Source organism: Oryza glaberrima, chromosome 11, assembly GCF_000147395.1.
Source record: "Oryza glaberrima chromosome 11, OglaRS2, whole genome shotgun sequence".
Lineage (NCBI taxonomy): Eukaryota > Viridiplantae > Streptophyta > Magnoliopsida > Poales > Poaceae > Oryza > Oryza glaberrima.
Window position 1 is genome coordinate 23,119,666 of NC_068336.1, and position 6,724 is coordinate 23,126,389.

Sequence of the window (6,724 nt, forward strand, 5' to 3'; positions counted from 1 at the left end):
CATCAACTGGGTTGAGCGTTCCACCGTGAGCATAGTACCAGAACTTCGATCGATCAGGCCATTTAGCGGTGGCCGGTTCGATACCCCTCTCAAGCAAGCTTGCCTCCATCTCCACCCACTTCGGCATCGCGACGCTATAGCCGCCTGACCCCAAGTGGTGATGGTACTTCTTCTTGGTGGCATTTTCTTTGTTTCTTTCCATCATCGCCTGCCCTTGTTGACCTATCTTGTAAGCAACGAACTCGTCCCAGTGATCCCTTAGCTTCGGGAATACGTCGAAGTTCGGTGTCTGCCCTTCAGGATGTATTTCCGGTACAAATCTCCCTTGAAGGTCTGGAACTGTTCTACCATTTTCTTAAGAGTCCACTGTTTCACTATGTTCTCTGTACCCGCAGGGAGCATGAACATCTCGAGCATTGTGGTCCACAGCATATCTTTCTCTGATTTCAGGACAAAGCTGTCATTATCCTCGCGTGCCCTTGTTCTGTGCCAGTACACCTTGCTGACAGGCATGTTATCCCTCACAACCCAACTGCTGTGGCGTACAAAATTCTTGGCTGCTTCTGCCGGGGCACTAGGTCGGCCGTCTGCGTCCACCTCAGTTATGATGTGCCGACCCTCTATCTTCTTCGCGGCACCTCGTTGTCCGCGTGCCCTCTTCTGTCCAGCGGAGGGATGACTTCCACTAGCCTCCTCCTCGTTCCCCTCTACATCCCTCTCCACGTTCCCCTCCTCGTTCCCCTCTGCATCCCTCTCCACGTTCAAGTACTGGTTTGGATCCTCGTTCCCCTCTTCTTCGTTCCAGTACTGGCTGCTTCCCTCTGCGATTGTATCGTACAGTATCTGTTCCTTATCGCGATCAGCCATCTGTTCATAGAAGAAATATTTGCTAAGCGTAATATGAACACTCTACTAATCTTGTATTAAAACTCAAATAATCATATATGCTAAGTCTAAGTGTCGTGTATTTGTATGGTAGATAATCATATATGCTAAGTCTAATTAAGTTTCGAATATTACATCTCTAATAATCTTATATTAAATCTCTAACAATCAAATATGCTAAGTTTAATTAAGTTCCGTATATTAAACCTCTAATAATCTTACATTAAATCTCTAACAATCTCTAACACTCACATATGTTAAGTCTAATTAAATTTCGTATATTATACCTCTAATAATCTTATATTAAATCTCTAACTATCTCTAACACTCAAATATGCTAAGTCTAATAATCTAATAATCTCTAACACTCACATATGCTAACTCTAATAATCTAATAATCTTATATTAGAAATCTAACAATCTTATATTATATCTCTAACAATCACATCTTTACATCACTTGCCTGCGCGAATTCCTTCGAGGGCTATCTACCACTTCGGCTTGAGGGACGACGACGACGACGTCTTCTCTGCAACATGCAAAAAAATAATCTTATGCTAAGTCTAATTAAGTTCCGTATATTAAACCTCTAATAATCTTATATTAAATATCTAATAATCTTATATTAAAATTGTAATAATCATAAATACTAAGTCTAACAATCTTATATTAAATCGCTACTAATCTTATATTAAAATTGTAATAATCATATATGCTAAGTCTAACAATCTTATATTCAAACTCTAATAATCTTAGATTAAAATTGTAATAATCATATATGCTAAGTCTAACAATCTTATATTCAAACTCTAATAATCTTATATCAAAATTGTAATAATCATATATGCTAAGTCTAACAATCTTATATTCAATCTCTAATAATATAATAATCTTATATTAAAACTCTAATAATATAATAATCTTATATTAAAACTCTAATAATCTAATAATCTTATATTAAAACTCTAATAATCTTATATTAAATCTCTAACAATCACTTCAATTCGTTACATCACTTGCCTGCGCGAATTCCTTCGATGGCTAGCTACCACTTCGGCTTGAGGGACGACAACGACGTCTTCTCTGCAACATTACCAGGAAAATGTACTAGTCTAAACAGGGCCAAGTTACATATATTGTATTTCATGTTTTAACCTATATATATAATCATATATGTATGCTAGGTTTAATAATCGTTTAATTATCTCGTTCGTACACGTTTCACTCGCGTTCGTTCTCACACTTTTAGTACAAGTGCATTCACTTTCGTAAGCGTTTCGTTCACGTTCGTTCGCGTTCCTTAATGTTTCGTTCATGTTCGTTCGCGTTCGTTCACGTTTCGTTCACGTTCGTTCGTGTTCGTTCGCGTTCGTTCACGTTCGTTAAGCATTCGTTCGCGTTCATTCACGTTCGTTTGCGTTCGTTCACGTTCGTTAAGTGTTCGTTCACATTCCTTCGCGTTCGGTCACGTTCGTTAAGCGTTCGTTCACGGCGGCGGCGTCTCGCGGCGGTGGGGGCACGGTCCGGCACCATGGGCCGGCCCGACAGCGTGGGGGCGCCGCGGCGGCATGGGGGACCGGCGGCGTGCCGCGGCGGCGGCGTAACGTAGTGGCCCGACGGCATACGTGGCGCGGCGGCGGCGTGATCTCGAGACGGGGGCGGTGGCGTGGCAGTGGCGTCGGCGTCATCGGTGGTGGCGGCCGCGCCGAAGTCATTCGTCGGCGGTGGCGGTTGACCGCGGCGTGGCGTAGTGGCGTCGGCAACGAGCTATAGCTAGGCACGCGGCAGCGGTTTGGAGAGAGAGAGCTACATCGAGAAAGAGAGAGAGAGGGCGGGGGCTCTCACGCAAGAGACGCGGCGGCGGCGTCTGCGGCGAAGGCGGCGAGGACCGCCAGGCGACGGTGAGAGACGACGGCGGCGTTGGCGCGGGGATGCCCTAGGCAGTGGCGGCGAAGGAGAAGCCGATGCTCGATCTCGATGGAAAAACGTCTAAGTGTTGGTGGAGAAGACGAGGGCGCACGGGGAATATATATACCCCCCGGATCTTTACTCCCGGTTGGTGAGAACAACCGGGAGTAAAGATATCTTTACTCCCGGTTCGTAACAACAACCGGGATTAAAAATCTTATCTTTAATCCTTTGTAGTTACGAACCGGAAGTAAAGATATCTTTGCTCCCGGTTGTTCTCACCAACCGGGAGTAAAGATATTTTCCCACTATTTCCAAATTATTTTTTAAACCCGGTTAGGGTTAAGAACCGGGACTAAAGATAATAGCACTGAATATTGAATTTCGTTGCATGTGTTCCTAAAATAGTAAATAATGCATTAAAAATTGTAATTAACATATGTAAATCCCACATGCATGATTTAAAACTTTTAAAAATTCTAATAATCATATATAATTAGCATATGCATGATATTAAATTGTTAAAAATTGTAATTAACATATGTAAATACCACATGCATGATTTAAAACTTTAAAAAATTCTAATAATCGTATATAATTAGCATATGCATGATATTAAATTGTTAAAAATTCTAATTAACATATGTAAATCCCACATGCATGATTTAAAACTTTTAAAAATTCTAATAATCATATATAATTAGCATATGCATGATATTAAATTGTTAAAAATTGTAATTAACATATGTAAATACCACATGCATGATTTAAAACTTTTAAAAATTCTAATAATTATATATACCTAGCATATGCATGATTTAAATTTGTTAATCATCATATATAACTAGGATATTCAATACATCCAAAATAGTTTACAACAATTACGGCAATACATCGGCTGTGACGGTTGTCCGCACGTACTTTCTCCTTACTATTGTTCCTTCCTTGTGATCGCTACGTGAGTAAGGGGTGTCTTCATTTGATAGGAGAATGCTAGGGTCAATCGTCACCGTGAAAGGAGGTTACCCACCAAACTGATCGTAATCCTCATCAGTCTTGTCCTCTACTTCGACGATTTTTCTTTTGCCTGGGAGAACCACATGGCGCTTCGGCTCGTCAGGCCCTTTGCCCTTCTTTCCTTTGCTAGACATGTCCTTCACGTAAAAAACTTGCGTTACATCATTGGCAAGGACAAAAGGTTTGTCCGAGTATCCAACCTTGTTAAGGTCAACCGTTGTCATCCCACTCTCATCAATCGTTACGCCTCTACCAGTCAACCTAACCCATTGGCACCAGAACAGAGGGACCTTGAGAGGTCCATAGTCAAGTTCCCATATCTCCTCGATGGCACCGTAATACGTGCCAGTTGTACCATCGTGTCCCATGGCATCGATACGAACAGCACTGTTCTGGTTCGTGCTCTTCATGTCTTGGGCTCTTGTGTAGAATGTGTACCCATTGATCTCATATCCCTGGAATGTTGCGATCGAGCCAGATGGACCCCTCGCCAGGAAGGCCAATTGCTGGTTAATCGTCTCGTTACCCATGAGATGTTGTCGTAGCCATGCGGGGAAAGTATCAATGTGATGCCGTGTAATCCATGCATCAGACTTACCGATGTTTCTGGCGCGAACTAGAGCCGAGTGCTCCTCGATGTAAGGAGCCACCAATGAAGATTGTTGTAAAACCGTGAAATGGGCTTTACGGAATAAATTGTTGTCTACCGTCATTATTGCTTTCCTTCCGAGAGTCCCCTTTCCCCGTAGTCTCCCTTCATGGCGTGATTCAGGTACCCCGATTGGGCGAAGGTCTTCAATAAATTCTACGCAGAATTCAATGACCTCCTCTGTTCCATACCCCTTGGCGATGCTTGCCTCTGGACGAGCACGGTTACGAACATATTTCTTCAGAACGCCCATGTACCTCTCGAAAGGAAACATGTTGTGTAGGAACACAGGCCCGAGAATACCGATCTCTTTCACTAGGTGACAAAACAGATGCGTCATTATATTGAAAAATAAAGGTGGAAATATCAACTCAAAGCCGACAAGACATTGCACCACATCATTCTGAAGGGCTTCTAACCTATCCGAATCGATGACCTTCTGCGAAATTGCGTTCATGAAAGAACATAGCTTTGTTATTGTTGCCCGGACATTGTCTGGGAGGATACCCCTTATTATAACTGGTAGCAGCTATGTCATCAACACGTGACAGTCATGAGACTTTAGGTTTGTGAACTTCTTCTCCTTCGTGCTTATTATTCCCCTTATATTCGTGGAGTATCCAGATGGTACCTTGATGCTCTCCAAGCATTGAAACATACTTTCCTTCTCTGCCTTGCTAAGAGTGTAGCTGGCTGGACTCAAGTAATGGCTGCCTTTCTCCTTTGGTTCTGGGTGAAAGTCGCCGCGTTGTTCCATATGCTTCAGATCATTACGTGCTTCCAATGTATCTTTCGACTTTCCATATACACCTAGGAAGCCAAGAAGGTTTACGCAAAGGTCCTTAGTGAGGTGCATCACGTCGATTGCATGGCGGATGTCCAAGAATTCCCAATAGGGTAACTCCCAAAATATGGTGTTTTTTTTCTACATCGCCGCGTGACCATCTTCGCACTCTATAGGCTGGCCGCCAGGCCCCTTTCCAAACACTACTTTAAGATCTTTCACCATAGCAAAAACTGTTTTCCCGTTGTGATGTTTAGGCTTCGTACGGTGGTCCGCCTTATGTTCAAAGTGCTTGGCTTTCTTCCGTACTGGGTGGTTTGAAGCAAGAAATCGACGATGACCCATGTACACAACCTTCCTACAGTGCTTAAGATACGTACTTTCTGTTTCATCCATACAGTGAGTGCAAGCCTTGTACCCCTTGTTTGACTGCCCAGATAGGTTGCTAAGTGCAGGCCAATCGTTGATGGTTACGAACAGCAGCGCTCGTAGGTTAAACTCCTCCTGTTTGTCCTCATCCCACACGGGGACACCTTCCTTCTTCCACAACAGTTTAAGATCTTCGACCAGTAGTCTTAGGAACACATCGATGTCGTTACCAGGGTGCTTGAGGCCTTGAATAATAATCAGCATCATTATGTACTTCCTCTTCATGCATAGCCAAGGGGGAAGGTTGTAGATACATATCGTAACAGGCCAAGAGCTATGGCCACTGCTCATCTCTCCAAAAGGATTCATGCCATCCGTACTTAAACCAAACCGTATGTTTCGTGCGTCCTTTCCAAAGTCTTTAAATTGTCTGTCGATGTTTCGCCACTGCGAACCATCTGCGGGGTGTCTCAGCATCCCGTCCTGTTGACGTTTTTCAGCGTGCCAACGCATCATTCTAGCATTCCCCTTGTTCCTAAACAAACGCCTTAGCCAAGGTATTATAGCGAAATACCACATCACCTTAGCAGGAATTCTCTTCTTCGTTAGCTGTCCGTCAACCTCACCTGTATCATCTCGTCTAATCTTGTATCGTAGTGCTTTACAAATAGGGCATGCTTCTAGGTTCTCGTACTCCTCACCACGATATAGGATACAATCATTCGGACATGCGTGAATCTTCTGAACTTCCAGTCCTAGAGGGCAGACTATCTTCTTAGCCTCGTACGTTGTCTCGGGCAATTTGTTTCCCTCCGGAAGAATGTTCTTGACGAGTTTCAATAAATCGCCAAATGCCTTGTCACTAACACTATTTTTTGCCTTCCATTGCAAGAACTCTAGAGTGGTATCCAACTTTTTGTGTCCCTGCTCGCAACCTGGGTACAACGACGTTCTGTGGTCCTCTAACATCTTGTCCAATTTATAGGCCCCCTTTTCACTTTCGCAGTCCTCCTTGGCATCCTGCAACATCTGACCAAGATCATCCGCAACGTCGTTATAATCAGCATCTCTGTCCTCCTCGCCCGTTTGATTTCCTTCAAATCCAGTATACT